Source organism: Anas acuta, chromosome 4, assembly GCF_963932015.1.
Source record: "Anas acuta chromosome 4, bAnaAcu1.1, whole genome shotgun sequence".
Classification (NCBI taxonomy): domain Eukaryota; kingdom Metazoa; phylum Chordata; class Aves; order Anseriformes; family Anatidae; genus Anas; species Anas acuta.
In genome coordinates this window covers 22,974,957-22,994,526 of record NC_088982.1, presented here as the reverse complement: position 1 = coordinate 22,994,526, position 19,570 = coordinate 22,974,957, and the positions used below count along the sequence as shown (strand labels likewise).

The following is a 19,570-nucleotide window of genomic DNA, read 5'->3' as shown; positions in this document are numbered from 1 at the left end:
TAGCACTGACTAGCCATGATCATCAGACTTTTTCACAGAGCAAAAAGCTTTTCATAATGTGAATGATTTTTTTTTTTCCCCTAAATGAGAGGTTGCTCTTTTGATGAGCAACCCAGGCTGGCAATTGCTGTCTTTTCAAACTCTCACATCAATCAGGTCCCAAGCAGTTAATTTAATCAAAAGTAGAATGTGTTGTCCAAATGAGCCAAAGCTATTTCTAGAAGAAAATGTAGCAACGTTAAGCACTGAGTGTACAATAAATTACCTTATATTACTTGATGGATTATGATTATAGTCTTGATGCAGCAGCTTAACAGTAGCTGCTAGCAGTGCAGTATCATGGATATTTCCCACATTTCATCTATAATAAATGTGGCAATGTGGGAAATGTAAGAATTAAGATTAGAGATGTATCCCCACACTATCAACCACTGCTTTATATCTTTATGGTTGTTTTATTTCTTTACTATTATCTAAATTTGTTTCTTTTATAAAGGTCATCTGCATCTTGAGGCACCAAGCTGAGATAGATACCAACTTACTGGCCTTTTTAATATGAGGTGTGAGCTCTTATAGGTAATAGTGATGTGATACAGCCCTGCACAAATCAGAGTAATGTTTTTTGGCAGGTTCCTTGAACTGTTTGTTTTAATTTTTATTCTTGTCACTATTGCCTAAGGCACTGTGAGCAGAGTGACAAAACAGGCAGTGCAGCTCCATTAATGAGCTACCTCGGCTGCTCATACAGGAGAGCAATCAGCCTTCTCTTATTCCCCCAGGACATTAAATTAAGGTTGACAATGCATGCATAACTGCTGCTGAGACTTGATGACTAGGCTTAGCCTACAGTCCTCCTAATTGCATCTATAGCTGTAAGCTTGTAAAATAGCCTGCTTGCACCTGCTAAAGATGAAGCCAGACCAGTCTGGAGCCACGCAAGTACAAAAGGAATGTGTAGTGTAATTTGTCTATTTCGCAGAATACAAATACCCAACCTCTTCCTCCACATTCAAAGAAAATGTATTTTCCTGCTCTGTTATGCTGACAGAGCATGGAGAGAGACCCTTTACCAGGGGGCATAGTTGCAGGATTACTAGGGGTAGTGCCTCTAAACTAAAAAAGGGGAGATTTAGATTAGATATTAGGATGAAATTTCTTGACTCAGAGGGAGGTGAGGCACTAGAACAGGCTGCCCAGAGATGTTTTTGGATACCTGGCCTGTGGAAGGGTTTAAGGCCAGGTTGGATAGGGCTTTGAGCAGGTTGCTCCAGTTGGTGGCATCCCTGTCTATGGTGGGGGGTTGGTCTTTAAGATCCCTTCCAAGCTATTCTATTCAAAAACTATAGCTTATTTTATTTTGCAACTTGTTTGAAGAGGCCAATTTAAGTATTCAGGCCCATTCAGACAAACTATTGAAGAGGGAGGCATTGCTAAGCTTAGGTATGGTGCTTAGGGTAATCATAGCATTTTGTCTCCATTAAATTGATGTTCAGAAGAACCTCATTGGCTCAGGCTCTCTGCTTTCATGCAACAAGAACTCCTTTGCTCCTCAGAGTGCAGGGAGGTAATATACCCTGACAAGCACAGCAGCAGCTGAGGATGTTCTCTTGAAGCCTGCTTGCAGCTGGTGCAAAGCTGCTGGAGGTAATCAGTTACAAACCAGTCTGGCTCTACGTGCAGTCCACCTGCATTCCCTGATCCTGCACCTGAATTAACAAGCCATGATTAGTTAGGACTCATTAGCTGTGAGTTATAAAGCTGAATTAACATGATTAGACTCTATTCAGAACTGAGCTTCAGATCTTCTGCCACCATGGGTTCTGTGAACTCTGTTATCTTCCCCTTTTCTGTTATTCTCAGCTGGGCATAGCAGTACCCTTAGCAAATGACTTCCTGAGGCCTCCACATGAAGCTATTAATTTCTAAAAGCTACCTTCCTCTGGAGAAGGGGTTAACATATTTTAGATGGTATTACATCCTGATGGTAGTGATATTGTAGGATCAACTGAAGAGGTGCATTTTTCTTTAGGGATTAGAAATGTTGGAAATATAATTTCTCAACAAAACATGCACTCTCACCACACATAGTTATGTACCTAAAATTACATACATTCTCATCTAACGTTTGCAAGAACAAAACCATCTCTCTTGAAATTGATCTCTTAGTTAAATTGTTTCAAAATTCCACATGCAAAACTTTCTTTACTGCTTCAGCTTTTCAGTTGTGTGTGTTGCTAATTTTCTGTAGTTGTGGGGTTTTCATTTTTTTAATTATAATTTTTAAATCAGAAAGGCTCAAATCAGAATGAGATGCATCTGTGCACATCTATCACATTTAGAATGGTTATCTAAAATATCTTCTATATGAGAAACAGCTTTGCTGGAAGGAACCGAATTATGCACTGCAAAAACTGGTGTTGCTGAGTTAACACAAGGGCTTTTGCAAGCTTTTCTGTTCTCTCCTCTCCTTCCCCCCCTCCGTGTTTTGTAAGCTATTAAAGTCCAATATCACAGCCTATGGTTTTTTAATGGCTAAATCTAGATATAGAAATTGTACTTTCTACCCCCACTGTGGAATATTTCTTTCCTTTGTAAGGAAACAGAAAGAAAATTAACTCAATCTCTGGCTGTGCAAGTCATAGGCTAGCTGGCTTGCCCCTTAACTATCTTCTTGGTGTAGTGCAGTGAAGGACGAACAAGAGTTACAAAACCACCAGCAGTGTGTGTGTTACATTTCAAGGTCTCTCATCTCAGGTCAACTTAGAAAGGAAAAAATGTATGCACTATTTAAAAGTAGACTCCATTTCTTCCATTCACTTCTTTCCTGCCAACCGTGAAGCATGGTGCTGTCCATAGTGGGTGAGGAGGAAGGGGCAGGATCTCTCCTGCTCTCAGTCCTGATGGAAACTGGTAACTTGGTGTTGTCAGCAGCCTCTTGGGAGCTTCTAGATGGGCACAAGGAAGGGGGAGGAAGAAAGGGGACTCATCACACTGTTTTGTGAAGGAATATTGCCACCTGAGTATTGTAGGTGTTGGCTCCTACACATATTTTAATGTCTTGATATTGAAACAAAAGAATTGGAAATAGTATTGTTGGTTATTAAAGTACTAGGAAGAATAAGAGGAAAGTTTTTGGGGGAAGTTGGAAGAGTTGTGGTGGTGAGGTTATACAGGTTGTCTGTTTTCCTTTGTGTCTTTCTCCCACAGGAGAACCTCAGGAGATTCACAGATATTTGTGCCAGCTTCATCCTTTAATGTCCTGCATGTACTGTAGCACATCTTCATGCATTTGAGGAAGACAAATATGTTATGAAAAGCAGATCATCATCTAAGTTCACTCTGCAGAGAGCAATTACTTTGTTGTATCTGTATTGATGCTCTGCCATAAGGCAGTGGTGAATTAAACAACAACAAAAAGGATACCCTAAATGGTATATGTAAATAGTAGTAACCTTAACTGTCTGTATTTGGAAGAGTGGGAAGGAAATGCAGATACTGTTTATATTAACCAGGCATAATTTTATATTGTTATTATATTTGCTTATTTTTAGCTTAGCTACACTGACTAGCAGAATGACTTACTAAATCTTGCATAAAACTTGCATAAAATTATCTAGTACCTAGGATTTACAATCTGAATATGGTCAGATAAGTACAGAGAAAGTGTCTTGAGCATAACGTCTATTCTCAGCAGTTCTGGGAGAAGCTTTTTTTTTTTGTTGTTGTTATTAATCAGCCTTTTCTTTGTCTCTTCTTTCAGTTAGGAATATTTTTAGATGTATACACCCACAGAATGACTTCTTGCAGCCATGGTTCTAGACAGTACAATTCAAAGTTCATAGGACTCTTGCTTACAGAATTGTACAGTGCATTAGTTTTATTTTGCACATATATCTAGATTCTAATAGACTTTCAAGTTCTCTGAAAAAACAAGCCTGTAGATCCATTTCATTGCTTATTATGGTTAAAACAAGGTGGTTGATTCTCTAGCACAGGAATATTTAATGAACACTTCTAATTCCTTACTCACTGTTTTCATATGCATTCAAAAAATGGATATGAGTTTCTTCTGTGGAATTTAATACAAGAACAGTATCCAAAGTAGTTGAGTTCTCTTTTGAATATTGTTTGAGCCTGTTAGGTCATGCTTCCTTAAGAACATTCTACCTTCATTTAAACAACAACAGAAAAGTTCCTTAGTTATTTCTGTATATTTTATTTTCCTAAAATATCTTTGAATAATTACTTAATAGCACTTCCTCAAAAATTACAAGAGCTCAGGAGAAAATTGCTTCTGTAAATCAGAGTGAACTCTGAGATTTATGATTAGTATGATATCCATTTTCTCTCCACAACTTTATTTGAGAAATAAGGCATTCACCCAATTTGATGTGATTGCTGAAGTTAAACACCTTTCATCTGATTATTTATTTGTATCATCAGGATTTGGGGCACTGGCCCACAGTTTATTTTTCTTGAGCACTTGTGTGTTCTCATCAAATAAACATGGAACATCAATTGTGGAAGAAATATTAAAAACAAACAAACAACTCAGAATTATCTATACTCGTGGATACTTGTGTGGATATTCCCTCCACCACCACCCCCTTCAGCTTTCCTATATCCTAATTTTGAAGATGACCTTCGTAGATGTAATCAGGGACTTAGTGGAACAAAAAAAAAAAAAAACACAACACACATACTTGCAAGAAAACTAGAAAACCAACTGACTGAAAAGTGCATCATGGCCTATCATCTGTAAGAAATATCCTGCTCTGCTTGTCAGGATTGTGCTCTAAGCACATCTGCAAGAGTCTGATGAAACTTGACAAGTGTAATTCTGGAAGGAGACCAGAATTTTAGTCTTTATTTTTAGACTGCACAATATTTTGGAAGTTATTTTTGCAGAACTTTATTTTGAATTTCACCTATTTACTTCCTGCATAGTTGAAATCCCGCATTTGAGAAGTGATTTTTTTTTTTCTGATAAAAGAGTAGGCAAAATATTTGAGGTGACTCTTGTATTCAACAGCGAAAATGACAGAGCTGCAGTTTAGATTTGACCTTAAATCCTAACAGAGATGCAGTCGTGTTTCATTTCAACTTTTTTAAGCAAATGTTTCCTTTTCTCATTTTGTAATTATACTTTATCAAAACAGATAAACTTCAAGATAAAACCAATAAAGAGAAGACCAAGTCCTAAACATTTCACTTTAGAAGAAACAAATATCACTTCATATTTTACCCCAAATGTTTTTCTGTTTAGCTGAGAGGAAAAATGTTTCAGAAAACGGGCAATCAGGGTCTCTGCCCTGGGAAGTCAGACCAGACTGTGGGACTTGTTGCAGACTACTGCAGTAGTCTCAGTACTCAGTAATGTAGATAATCTGCGGTCAGCTCCTATGACCTACTGAAGGTTGATTGACTTGCTTGGGATACTTCTTTGTCATCTTTGAAGGATTGTGTTGTGGGTAGTGTTTGAAGTTGAGAGTTTTGTAGGAAAAGAAGGTAAGATCTGTTTTTTTTTTTTTTTTAATGGATTCATTTGCTTCTCCCAGCTACCTTTAATTACTTCTATTAGAAGAGGTGTAGTAGGAACTATTGGGATGGTCAATAAAGGAACTTTTCCGGAAACAAGTAGAACATTGCAATTAGTTTATAGGGTGAGGCTTTACTGAGTGTTTAAAGATCTTTCATGTCTCCTCTATATGGTAACATTCATTGGTGCTGCTGTGATTTCTCCCCCATGTCATACTGTGCTCTTCTGTTGCACATTCCATTTAATTTGGACCAGGTAAAAAGTCTATTAAAAATCATCTTGTGTCTAGCAGTAGTTGATAATGTCCATGTAAGAAAAGTATTAAAATAAGAGTTATTTTAACACACCTTTCAATACTTAACTAGTGTATTAGAAATATATTTATTAATACTGATGGAGCTTGAGATATGATAATGGAATTCCTTTATAACAGAAGTTCTGTTTCTGGTACTTTCTCACCACTGAATTGCTGACACCCAATTCTATTGGCATTTGTATGGTGTATGTGTTCAATTATCAGGCAAGCTTAAGAGTACGATGGGGCAATGTTTTTGACCCTGTACATTAGCCCCAAGATTATTAGTAATATTATATCTGGCCATGATAAAACTTTCTAAATTTGCCTAAATTTCTAAAAATGACACAGTTCAGCTAGTGTCATGGATTTGAGGGATTCATATCACTTGATCTTCCAGTATGTCAGTAAAAACAGAATCAGCTTCCTAAAATCTTTCCATTTTCCTCATATCCCTCTTTCTGAAAACTTTCAGAAACCCTGCTTGCAAGGAATGGCTAGAGCTTTTGTACAGGTGTATTGTGGATAGGTAGCTACTGGGAACCAAGTCACAACTTTTTTTCCCTTAAAGAATAATGTAGCAAACTAAAAATAGCAACAAATAGAATAAATGACTTATTTTACTTGTACACAAAACTTTCAGCATCAAGTAGCAGCTTTGATGTATTTGTGTAAGGAAGGTCAGAAAAGAACATTTGAATCATTCATCATGAAGCATGCTAAAGTTAAAAGGTCAAAGGATTTTCACATCTGTCAGAAAACAGTCTCCAAAGCCAGAAAATGACTGCGGGAAACATGCTCAGCCCGACTTGGTTTTAACCATTTGGAAATGCTGAAAATGAAGAAAGTAAAACAAGGCTGTCTTAAAAATTAAAAAAGGGAAAGTTACTTTCAGGTGGACATTTCTTAAGAAAAAATCATTAAATGTTAAACCCCCCCCCCAAATATATATAACCCTGGAAAAATATGAATCCTAATAAGGCTGATAAGAAGCTTCAAATGCAGATAGGAGTAATGTATTTCTGTAGTGTGCAGGTTGCCTCTTTGTGCTTCATGAGATGAAAAAGGGTTATTAATAAAAGAATGAGTCAAAGGGCTCTTGGGTGAGTCATGGTGACAATTCAATGTGTCTTTCTGTATTACTACTTAAAATATGAGAGAAAGATGGTGATGGCAGGTTTTACATAATAAGAAGATAGTCTAAGCCTGCCAGAGTATCTGGGGAAATTATAGTATTTGGGAACAGAAGATCTTTATGTGATATTTTACTTCATTGCAAGCTGTTCTAGAGAATTTTTGTTCCCTGCAAACATTTCTGCTATTGATTCTTCCCCCCGCTTCCTTCAGATTTCCTACCTACGTTTTGCCTGACAGCTGATACTGGTTCCATGGTACATACACCTTGCCTTTTCAGAATAAGAATACTTCTCATTCCTTTGTGGGAAAATACTCTTTTGCTTTCATTTCTGTGCTATTTTATTTGAACAAGAAAATTATTGTTAGGAACATAGCTTTTAGATGTCTTTTCTAAAACTATATTAAAAGCATCTCACTGAGAATGGGGAGGTTGCTGGTAGAGAAGCATGATTATCAAATGAAATTATGAAGTGAATTGTAGATTTGCCTGTGCCAGCTGCAATTTCTGTGATCTGTAGAGGGAACCTTATTCCAGTGAAAGGCTGGGTAAGTGCACTGGTACCAACTGGTCAGGTGGCAAAAGAAAGCAGGAGCCACAATGGATAGTGAGAACAGCAGGGCCATGACAAGCTTGCTGGCCCCACTTCCTTGACTGCCTCATCTCCTCACAATAATGCAGTTTGTACTCCTTGCACTTAGGGGTCTGCTATGAACCTTATCAATGAATTATTGAGATAGTTAGAAGCCATGTATCTAATTGAAGTTATATGTTAAAGGTACATCCTAAATATCTTATCTAAAAACCACAATAACAGTTTGTTTTAGGTGGGAAGCATACTTTGATTTTATGGGTCCTGAAGTTAGGCCCTGAAACTTACTAGATGCATTTTAAACTGCAGGTTCTTAGGATCTGCAAAATGAATAAACTTACCAAATCTTTGTATTTTAAGCCACTCACATGCAAATATGCATGCAAAATGAATCTATTTCTTATCAAACCAACAGAGGTGCGTTACATTCACCTATTTATCTCTGCTGAGACTTTTAGCTCTACAGTAGGGAAATAATCATGTAGGTGAAATATAAAGCCAAATGGTTTGTAATACAAAACTGAAGAGAATAGTGAAAATAACAGGAGGCATGAAAAGACTTTGCCATGAAAAAAAAGACAGGGAGAAAAAATAAACTTTTTTTTTTGAGGATGGGTTGGATATAGGTGAAATAGGGTAGGATTCTCCATATTTCATGTAATGTGAGCTCTACAAAGAGTAAAGAATTAACGTAAATTGCCTCACATAGGTGATTAGCCTGTGGGACTTCCTGCGGTGTACTCAAGATGTGCATGACTAGTTTTTCAGCTCTTAACTTTTATCTGAATTTGGAAGTTTATAGTGCAGACCTCCACAACTGTCAAGTCACCTCTTTAGAGGTATTTTTACTTTTAGGATGTTCTTCTAATCTTTCAGCTGTTGACTTTAGGAAGGTACTACTAGGTTACTATGTTTTTCTCTGATCATAAAGTATAAACTGATCATTATCAGAGCTGTATATCTATTTCTGGCTAGAAAAACACCATCCATTATTGCAGATATTCTTGCTTGTCAAACCAGTGAAGGGAGATATCTTGAATGGCAGTAGTGCTCATTCTTCCACACTTTAAGAACATCTAGCATCTTACAACCAATAGAAATTTCCAGGCTGTGATCATTGTGATAGATCTTTTTGCAACTAGGACACATTGCTCAGAAACATTGAAAGACAAATATTTCCAAACTGTTCAATTTCAGATGTGTTTTGTCAGGTTCGTTTTGGCACTGGTATGTTTTTCTTTCTTCTGTAAACTTTTAAGGTTTTTCTCATTAAAATGATTGAACCCCTCATTTCAAGCAGGACAATACAAAAGCCCTTAAGTCTTAAAATCCCTGCAAAAAATGGTATTGATGGTATTATTAGCTGCAAGTATTTGCTTCTTAGAGCATAAGATGTTGCTTATGAACTGCTGAATCCAGAACCATGCTTGTAAATTATTACAGGCTTGTTAAATTCATATTTTCATGCCAGCAAAGCTGTGTTGCAGAAAACTTTGGCAATCTTAAATCAAAGTGGTTTTTTACTTTGTCTTCTGTTAAGAAAATCAGTTTTGATTGGATAGCTTGTATTTCTGTTTTCTCTAAAGTATGTAGTAAAATTGTTTTCTCTGAAGTCCTGATCAACTAGACTAAGTAATACCTAGCGCTGAGCACAGTGTCATATTTACAAACATATTTACAAATTTTACAAATTCTTCTGTGTTTATGTATTTCCATTTCATATTGATCATATGTATGGTCACAGTTAATAATTCTTTATCTTTTTCAATATAGTTAATAGTAAATTAGATTGCTACATTTGAGTTTTATATTTCTTTTTCTGTTTTAGACTGTGCCTATTTTTAGGCTGATGTACAATATTTTGCTATGGATTTCTCCTCACTTGTTCTCTTTTTCCTTATTTCATTCTCAACATCTAGTACTTCCGCTTTTCATTTTTCCTAATCAGACAATACTAACATGGGAAAGTCAGTTCTAATCTCTTACATCAGCTTACAAAGCCTGTAGGGATTTACCATGCTGTCTCCATCTTAGACATCTACTTACAGGTCTTTCATGAGTGGTCTTAAGTTTCTGTGCAAAATTCCTTTCACTTCCAGCATTTTTTTCCTGATCATTTTGTGTAAAATAGTAAAGTCTTATTTCACTCTGCTTCTTCATTGCTTAGGCTTTCTGTTTTCATACTTAGTTCGCTTTTTCATTCTATTGCTTTCCCCTCATGTTAACTTACGTCTTTTTTCCATTTTGAGCTTCTTTTTCACACTTATCTACATATATGCATTATTCTCTTGTGTTCCTAGAAAACATGTAGGAATTTCCCTCACTGATTTTTTTTTTGTTGCTACTACTTCTTTTGGTAATGATAGACTATGTCACTAGCTACATCAGCCTCTGCACTGTTCCTTTTAAAACTCCTAATTTTGGAATATGGATTGATGACCTTTAACTCTGGATGCAAATATTCCATGCAAATAAGCAGCATTTCACCACACCTGTGAACTACAGTTTTATGCCTAAACCCTGTGCCATTCCACACTTGAACTTTTGGGAACCCGTGATGTGCTCCTGTGATGGCATTTTCAGGAGCCTGGAAAGAATTAAATATCCAAAGGAAGCCTCTCTCTAGGGTTCCAGGACCACGAGCTAATTCAAAACAGTGTATTCAGAACAAAGGTTTACTCTAAGTAGCTGCAGTGCAGGGAACCATTGTCCTGGTCTGTTCTACCTGAGTTGCTTTAAGTTTCTCAAAAGTTGGGTCTACCTTGCTCCTACTGATAGGAGCACTCAGGGCCTTAGGTAGATCTTTGCAAAAGGTACTTTGAGGACTGAATCATCATCTCAGAAAACGTTTAACTCTTTAGAGTCTATTCAGTTCAGCAGAGCTCCAAGACTTAGGAGATCATCCACAGATTTTTTTTTTTTTTGACCAGTAATTACGTGTTCAGCTATCTTCATCTTGAGTCACTTTTACTTATTAGTTTATTTTCCTAAAGGTTTCTGGTATTTGGCTAGTCCCTCGTTTCCTGTTTCCATAGCCTCAGGCAGAGTGAGATGCGCAAAAGTCCTAAAAATATAGATCTCTCAAATTCTTGACTATGGGAAACACTTTATGTGCCTAGTTCTTGGCAACAGAAGCTCTTAGTAAAAATGAAGAGATGGCTTGTGTACAGTTTTTCATGGCAAAAGCAAAGCCTCTCTGAATGCTCTAAATAGAAACTAAGTTGCAAAATAATTAGGAAATGGCTATTATAACTCAAATTGTGTGTGTATCTGGTGAGAAAGAATTACAGGGAGTGGTGAGTGCTATAATTTCTTTGGTGTGCATAAATGCAAAGTGTTTTCAGAAACGCCAATCACTGCTGAATTCTTGCTAGTAAGTGATGAATGCTAGTGTATTTCTCCTACTGCTAATGCTTTCTTTACCAGCTGGAACTTAAACTTATGCAATGAATAAAACTTCAGCATGTTTTTAAGTTTTTCTTTTCTTTCTCTTTTTTTTTTTTTTTTTTTTGTTTAGGCTTAACCCATACTGTATGTTTCCTTTTAGGGGATAAGAATATTGCGTTCTGTGATTCTGTTCTCATGTCACATGTTTAGGCTGGTGTAGAAATTATGGAGAAAAATCTAAATTCTACACAACATGTGTGTTTCTGAGATAAAATGAGAAGTAATTTCTGTTAGTGGCTAAACTTCTATAAATGTTAAACTATTCTACCCAGAATAAAAGTGATGTTTATACTATCTGATTTAATCTGTAGGACTATGACCCCTGCGTGTGGATCCTTATGCCTAAATCTGTTTCTCTTTTTTCAAGGCCTGAGCCAAATACTGCGTTCTGATATGCATACCAATATCAATTTAAATTTTATTAAGTTGAAAACAAAACAAAATCATAATGTCCTAGTCAGAGAAATAGTTTGCTGTTACTGTTGCATATTTACCTTTATTTCTCTTCTGAATTTTGCAGCATCCAAGCATGTGTTTGTGCTTTGGATCCTTTACAGGTAATGTTACCATTCTGAATGCCCCATCCAGGCTAGATTCATGAGGTTAAATAAGTAATGTACTGGAAAGTCACACCTAGTGGCTGACAGATTTTCTGACTATTTTCGTAGCAAAACTGTTTTCTGTGAAGTATTGTTTTATAAATGCCAGCAAACACTTCAATATTTTGAGGAAGATCTGGCATACAGAACATTTAAAGATTGTCAGGGTTAAAGTATGGTGCCTTTCCCATCTATTAGAAGTGTCATGATTTACAAAGGGATGCTAATGCATTTTGTGACAAGAATGACAACTTCTAGTAACAAGGATTCAATAAAAGTGAAGAGACTATCAAAGCCTACCCATTTACTACTCTAAAACCACAACTTTTACAGAAAGATAGTCAAAAATTACATATAACAAAAATATTTATCCAATTGACAGCACAAAATTACTCATTACATGACTTCCAGAATGCTCAAAATCCCCAAATTGGCTCATGCTGAGTCTTTAAAATATCTGATACCATTGCATACTAACTAGCAGATATTGCTAGCTTCCAGTATATTACAATTACTGCACAGTTTGTCTCCATACAAAATAATTAAAAGAACAAAAATTGTCTTGCAGATGGGACAAATTAGAAAAAAAAAAATATTCTTTTTGTACTTGTTTTTCTGAATAGCTTAAGTCTGCGTCAAGTAATTTCTCTCATGCAAAAAAAAAAAAAAAAGAAAGGTGGGGAGACCATGTTACTTAATTCTTCAAATATTCCTTTACAATTATGTGATAATTGCTTTTTTGGCTTAGTGAACACATTTTGCTGCAGATGACCTCATTTAATCTGATTTTAATACAGATGACCTATTGCCATAACAACCAAGAATAACCAAATGGTACAAAGACCACAGAAATATATTTATCCTGAGAGTGTCTTAAGCTGTACAAAAACAGTATAACATAAATCTATTGTTGGTTTAAAATCCAGAAGCATGAAAGACATCATGTTTTTCTTGCTAATGACATTCTGATATATTCCTTTTCCTACTCTTAAACTGGTAAGTTTTTACACTGTTGCATTTTGTCTTATTAAAATCTACTTCATTAACATGAAAGAAGAATAATTTTTAATTCTTATACTGAATACTTCAGGGCTATGTCCCGTGCAGAAGCAGTCACACCCACTCTGCTGTTGGAAATAAATATTTTATTACTGTTTCCATTATGACTGTTATGGAAACAGCCCCTGAGCCTGTGCTAGGAGGCAGGGCTCCCTATGTTTCCTCTCCTTTCTAACCCCTTTCCATTTTGGGGTTATGCCGTGTGCAGGCACGGAGTAGCTGTCCTGACTGAGGGATGCATTGGCCTCCCACAGGCCTGCAGGCAGGTCTTTGGGTACTCCATGGTGGGGAAGTGGAGAGAGGAAACCAAACTCTCCCAGTTTGTGAATGATAGGAAAAAAAAGTCCCAGGGCAGTTAATTTTTGACTGAATGAAGGGAATTTGCTGTTGAAATCCACCTTCCACAAGGAAGTGCTCACCAGCAATGCAGCTTGTGTGTGGTGGGGCTCAGAGGCAGTGAGAAGCGCAGGTCTGTTGGTGTCTGTGGTATGGATGTGTAGAGGAACAGTAAGGACAAAGTCACATCTGAACAGGGGAGAACTGTCCTGCTCCATAACTGCAACTCTCTGTGCTTTTTGGTCCTCAGAGCACATCCTAAAGTTAATTTCCTTACGGCTGGGCAGTAACTGGCTGAGGGTAGGACTGGGAGAGTGTTCAGGATCGGACCTGTGGGCTTCAGCCCTTTGTTCTGCCCACTTGCAGGGTAGTGCTTGGGCTTTGCTCTGGTGCCTCAACAGGGGCTGTGCTGGGCCTAGGCCAAAACAGTTTTTCTTTGGGGAGCTGTTGTTTCCTTAGAGTAAAATCCAGTCAAGGGCTTAGTTCCTTTTCATGGTGAATATGTCATCTCTGTGAGAGTTATTTACATATTCCAGTGTATCCTGTTCTGCTTACAGACAGAATGCTGCTGCTTGCTTTCACAGTACATTTGCTGAAACAGGGCACTCTGGAAGCGTGAAACAGCACTTACTGCCTATTGAGTTCAACTCCTGACATTAAAACTGTATTCCAAAACCTTCAGTTTTCTACTTCTAGTGACTGCTGCTTTTCTGTTTGTCATATAATGTTTTCCTGAGACTGTAAAAAAAATAAATAAATAAATAAATAAATTGTATGTGGTAGATACATTTAGGCAATAAGCAAAAATAAATAAAATAAATAGTATGGTGGAGTAAGAATGTTACATCGGTTTTCCAGGAGGCCCAGAAATGTGACTGTCTTGCACCTGATCTAAAGCTTCCCCAGCTGAGTCTGAAAGTGGTCAAAGTTTGGAACAGGTTGCCCAGATGTGCTGTGGAATCTGACTCCCTGGAGATACTTAAAATTCAAATGGACAAGTACCTGAAGAAACTGATTGAAGAGGAACTGATGTGAATTAGGGACATGAGTAGATGATCTCCAGAGGTCCCTTCTAACCTATAATATTGTGATTCTTAGAATCACAGAATGCAACAGGATAACATTTATGAACATTTCTGAATAATTCTAAAAAGATGTTACCTAAAATGAGTAAGGGAAGTTCATCACAACTGCTTAATCCCTGGTTCTATTCTAAAATGTACAGGTCCAGTTTTCAGAAATGGTTTGGTGTTCTTTCTCGTAGGTACCAAAGCATGTATATGGTCGTATGGATTCACTGAGACAATTCTAAAGATGCTAATGGAGGCCCTGGCATGTGAGTCAGGCTAGTTTATTCAGTGCAGATTTTTCTGCTAGAGTAATCAGAACTACCTTAGTAGTTAGAGTTGCAAATGATTGCACTGATTATTGGTTAAATGTGGAAGAGCATAATTACTTCACAGAACATGAATAATTTGATATTAGTGGTTGAAAACCACTACAGATCTGCAGGGGGATTAAAAAGGATATATTCAATATACATGGCATGTGATTTCTGGGCCAATTAACACTGAGCGTTTTTGTGGGATTGAAGCTATACACACACAATTGTAAATAAAGTCATTTGTTTTCATTCCATTGTACATATTTATAATGAAGATGTTAAAAACATGAAGGAAATAAAAAGGTGTAGCAGCAGGGGCAGGAGATCATCTGTAAGGATGGAGGCACTGTCTAAGTATTCGTAGGGATAGGGTTAGGAAGGCCAAAGCCCACTTGGAGTTGAACCTAGCAAGGGATATAGAAAGGTGACAAGAAAGGTGTTCTACAGGTTTATCAGAAGCAGAGGGAATATCAGGGAAATGTGAGCCCACTGCTGAATGGATCAGGGGACAGAGTGACAGAACATATAAAAAAGGCTGAGGTAGTCAATGTCTTCTCTGCCTTAGTCCTGCCTAGTAGAGTTTCAGGTCTTGAGACCAGTGGAAAAATATGGAATAAGGAAGATGTGCCGTCAATGGAGGAAGATCAAGTTAGAGAATATCCAAACAAATTGGGCATACATAAATTAATGGGATGCACTCACTGGGGTTGAGTGAAGTGGTTGATCTCACTGAGAAGCCATTCTAGACTGTTTTTGAAAGATCATGGTGAGACATTTCAGAGGGCTAGAAGAAATCAAACGTTCTATGTGATAAGTGATGGATAACCTGATAAAAGCAGCTGGATAAACTGAAATACAAATGTTAAATACTTTTAGGGTTAAATTGAGATATGGTATCAGTTTCTTTAAGTCATGCATTGCATCCTCATTCTTGGACTCTTAAACTTAAATGTACATTATCTTTCCAAAAGGTCTCATTTTCTGTTAGGTTTGCTCAAATTACAATTCTAGTTATGATACTTGCTAATTGAAGGTAATTCATTACAGTTGCCACTGTTTGAATGTCGATGTGCATTTACTGCCTCATATTTAGTATCTGTGACAAGGAATGTGCGTGTATGCATATATATACATTGCACATACCAAACTTTGCCTTTTAAAATTGTGTATTTGATTTTAAATTTGTTTGTATGTATGTATGATCAAAAAACGGAATGACACACACAACACATTTTCTAGCAATCCTTTTCTGTATTAGCTAGGATTATAAGAAATTTCTTGGCAGTCAACAAGTCAATTTGCACTTTGCTTCATGATACAAAATATAAGGATAACTGTGTAAATATGTATGGTTTCCTATAAATCAAGCTGTTTTGGAATTAAGTGGAAGGAATATTACTGCATTGATTACCAAGTATATGTTGTGTGGCTACTGTAAACTATATAAATACGTAGAAAGCTGTTCTTCTGATTTGCACCTGGTTGGCTTTCCAGTCTGAAATCTGTCTTAATCAGGTGTTTTGATTGTTATATGACTATCATGTTATATGACCTTCTGTTTGTGGTCTATCACCTTCAGGAATGCTCTAAGTCTCTCCATTGTATTTCAGTATGCAAGAAAACAAGTGTAAGCACCATGAGTAGCATATATCGTATCTGAATTTGTGTAGATACATTGAGAATATTGTGTTTGCACTCAGTATTTGCAAGCTTCAGCAACAGTTATACCATTGAGTACTTTGGGAGTCAGGGGAGTCTTCAGATGAAGACTAAAATCACAAGATTCTCAGTGAAGATATCTTGTAAAACAACTGAAAACTTCTCTTTTTAAATCTGCGTTTCTTGTATCATTGTTAGCGGTACTGGGAATTGCCATATGCAGTTGCATCTCAGATGACCTTAGAGAGTATGTTGTGACAGGTTTAATTCCTTCTGCCTTTGAGCATATTTTAGTGTATATTCTAAAATAGCTTTCAGCTCTAGATATCTTTGGCAATCTCTTTCCATACATGAAACTACAAATAGCTTCAACATCTATTCCACGCACTATATAACTACAGTAGAAGAAATCCTAGTTATTTAAAACAACATTAATATTGAATTTTATTTAGGTGAATAAAGAGAAACTATGAGACTAGGTGATTAAAGGAAAAAAGCATAGGCTTTAACACATGCTGTAGTGTCCCCAGGTAGGGAGACTTTTAGGAGCTGACAGTTAAGTGTGCAAAGTTGGAAGTAATGTTATTTTGGAATGTCAGATTCAGGTGTTTTTGGACAGCATCAGTCTAAACAGATTAAGCTGTTTATGATCATAACTGAACTTTCTAGTGTTTTTTTAAAGTGCAATTTTTTTTTTGCAGATGTCACTGTTGTGAAGATACTTGTTTTAGAAACAAATTATGCAAATAACAACTTACCTTTAATCCACAATGAGTGTGACTTGAAACAAATTTTGGAAAGATTCTTGATAAAATTGTTTCTTTTGTGAACTGTGAGAACCTGATTCTACTATAAACAAACAAGCAAAAAATAAACTGAATTGACTTCAAAACTTAAAGATAAAGCATTATTTGAAGTATGATACAATTTCCCATTTAGCAGATGGGGCTTTGCTGTTGTAGAGCAAAATAAGGAAAAATGATTAAAGTAATTAAATGATTAAAAATCCATGCACTTTAGAGTCAAATATTTTCTGTCCTCAAAGAAAGCAAATGCTGAATCACTAAATTCTCAAGAAAAAGTGAGTTGAAGTGTGTGGCTTTTCATGTGTTGCAAATGCTGGAATCTCTTTCCCAAGCAGCTCAGGGTATTTAGGGTGCTGCTGTGCCAGGTTGGAAGAGAGGCTTTGAATGTCTGCGGGCTGAGCTTGAGTTTCTGAAGATCACTGTGGCTGTTGTGTTTCATGCTGTGCCTTAGTCCTGAGGTGGGAATCAAGTTGTTTGCCTTTCCCATGTTGCTGCAAGTTTGGACTTGCCCTATAGCACAATTTGGAGGGCAAAGAGGTGTTTAGCAACAGACCTGACAGCAGTTTGAGGGCTACACCTACCAGTTTAAGGGCTGGAATCTTTCCTGGGGCTTGATGTAGGTGTCGTAGCATTTGTGAGCATCTGAGTTTCAAATGCTCACAAATGCATGCTTCAAATATCAACAGTCAGATATGCTATGGGAAATCACATCCCAAGGGCAGCTGGAATAACTGCAGTACAAGGCAGTCAGAAACTAACATCAGTGTCGGTGATTTTATTTTTATTTTTTAATGCTGCTTTGCTACTGTGTGCACTGGCATGAGTACAGAATAAATTTACTGTTATTTATTAGAAGCTCTGAAGTTAGGATAAAGTCCTTTGTGTTTTTCTTCAATTACTTGAGAATTGTACAGTAATTCTATAAAATATTAAATATTCGTTGTCCTGGTGGGTTGAACCTAGTTGGCAGCTAAACCCCCACACAGCCACTTGTCTGCTCCCAACAGTGGGATGGGGGAGAGAACCAGAGGGGCAAAAATGAGAAATACTTATGATCTAGATAAAGATAGTTTATATGGTGTTTTTTAAATAACAATAATAATAATAATAACAATAATAATAATAATAATAATAAAACAACCAACCACGTGATGCAAAGGTACTCACTGACTGCTTCCCACCAGCAGACTGATTTAATATCTGTTATATGAGGGAAATTTTTACCAGGAAAAAAAATCCAGGTGATAATGCTCACTGTAGAGTTGTACATAATGCTCACTTTACTCATGGCTCCTGGCAGAACTGAGCCGATGGCTGAGTACAGAGCTGCTTGCTGCCTGCAGGATGGAGTCAATTCTGGACTTGCCCACCAAGCACTGGCAACAATTTCTCGCTGATATTGTAAATGCCTATGGGGCATTTGGGTTATGGGATGCCTTTGGGGTTAGGAAACAACTGAGGCTGCAATTTTGTTTTTGAGAATGCTTCTCTGTCTTGACGTGTCCCTGAGTCCCTAACCCCATTATACGCTATGTCTATCTGTGAAAAATGCAACTATTTAATGAGTAGTTGTTATACTGTAAGAAGGGAATTGAAAAATACAAAAGTATTCACTGAGGAATTTTAGAGCCTTACTAATTCTGAGGTTAAAATCCATTTCTGATCAGGCATGTTATTAAGCATCTATTGTGGAGTACTGATAAGGTGCAAAAAATTACCTTTTAAATTACTACATTTTAACCTGTGGGTACAGTTAACACCTGGGGACTTCTTCACTTTCTGTGAGGATGACAAAGCCTGCCAACTGTACGATTGCTATTGTGTGCTAACTGTGCAGAATTAATGCTTTCAATTTAATTAGGATTTATTCATTTGAAAGAAAAAAAAGTGTTCAAGTTCTTACACAGTGTCTCAAACTGAAACACTGCTTTTGTGTTCTGGAAGCTCTTCTGTTCCTGCTTGCTCAGGGAGAAGGCTGATGACCAGGGTTTGCGTTTTAGTCCGTTTGACACAAGCTGTGATCCTGCAGGAGGATGCTCCCTGCTCCTGATGAAGCTAGCAGAGCAGAAGTTAGCCACCCTTAAACAGAGTGTTTAAGTATTAAGAGTATTTAAGTTGTCACCTGTTTCCTAAGGAGAGTCAGTTTCTTCCAAGCAGCTCCCATCTCAGAACTTGATTTTCACAGAAATGTGTAGGAACTTCAAAGCTTTTCATTTGTGCAGTAATTAAGCTTGAGAATTACGTGAGACTGCTGTAAGCAGGCGTAAGTAAAGGTTGCATTGCACTGTATACACAAAGGGCGTTCTGAATTTGGAATTTTACCACTTTAATTATAAAGATGAATGTATAAAAGTATTATTCTAATTCATTGATTTTTTTTTTTTTTTTTTTAAAACGAAAACTTGATTTCAATCCAAACTGGTTCTTGGGTAATTTCTTTCAGTTCATGTGAGTGGATAAGTAGAAGTCTGACAGTCTCATCAGGGGAACATGAGCATTTACTGTTTCAAAACCAAAATGCCCCACAATCCCACAGCTGCCTCTCTACATTTCTACTTTGTGCTATTAGCACAAATGAAAACGGAAAAGCAATCAATTTTACTGATCAGCTGCCTGTGAGTCTCCGGTCTGGAAACTGTAATGGCTGGGGTGTGGTTGAGATATGACTGGACCCGATGGAGATGAGTTTTAGAAGTCCTCTGAGACCCTTCCTTGGCAA

The 19,570-nt window shown here is 37.0% G+C and overlaps 1 long non-coding RNA gene across 2 annotated transcripts in view; it reads left to right on the top strand.

Annotated features, from left to right (window-relative positions):
- Window positions 1-17,016, top strand: part of LOC137855688 (uncharacterized) — a 73,724-nt gene extending 56,708 nt beyond the window's left edge. Inside the window, exons 3-4 of one of the 2 annotated variants that reach the window (XR_011095895.1) lie at window positions 11,529-11,565; window positions 13,861-17,016. This is a non-coding gene — a long non-coding RNA (uncharacterized lncRNA). The remainder of the gene's footprint in view (window positions 1-11,528; window positions 11,566-13,860) is intronic. The other variant, XR_011095896.1, reaches the window with a different exon arrangement.
- Window positions 17,017-19,570: the final 2,554 nt, after the last annotated feature.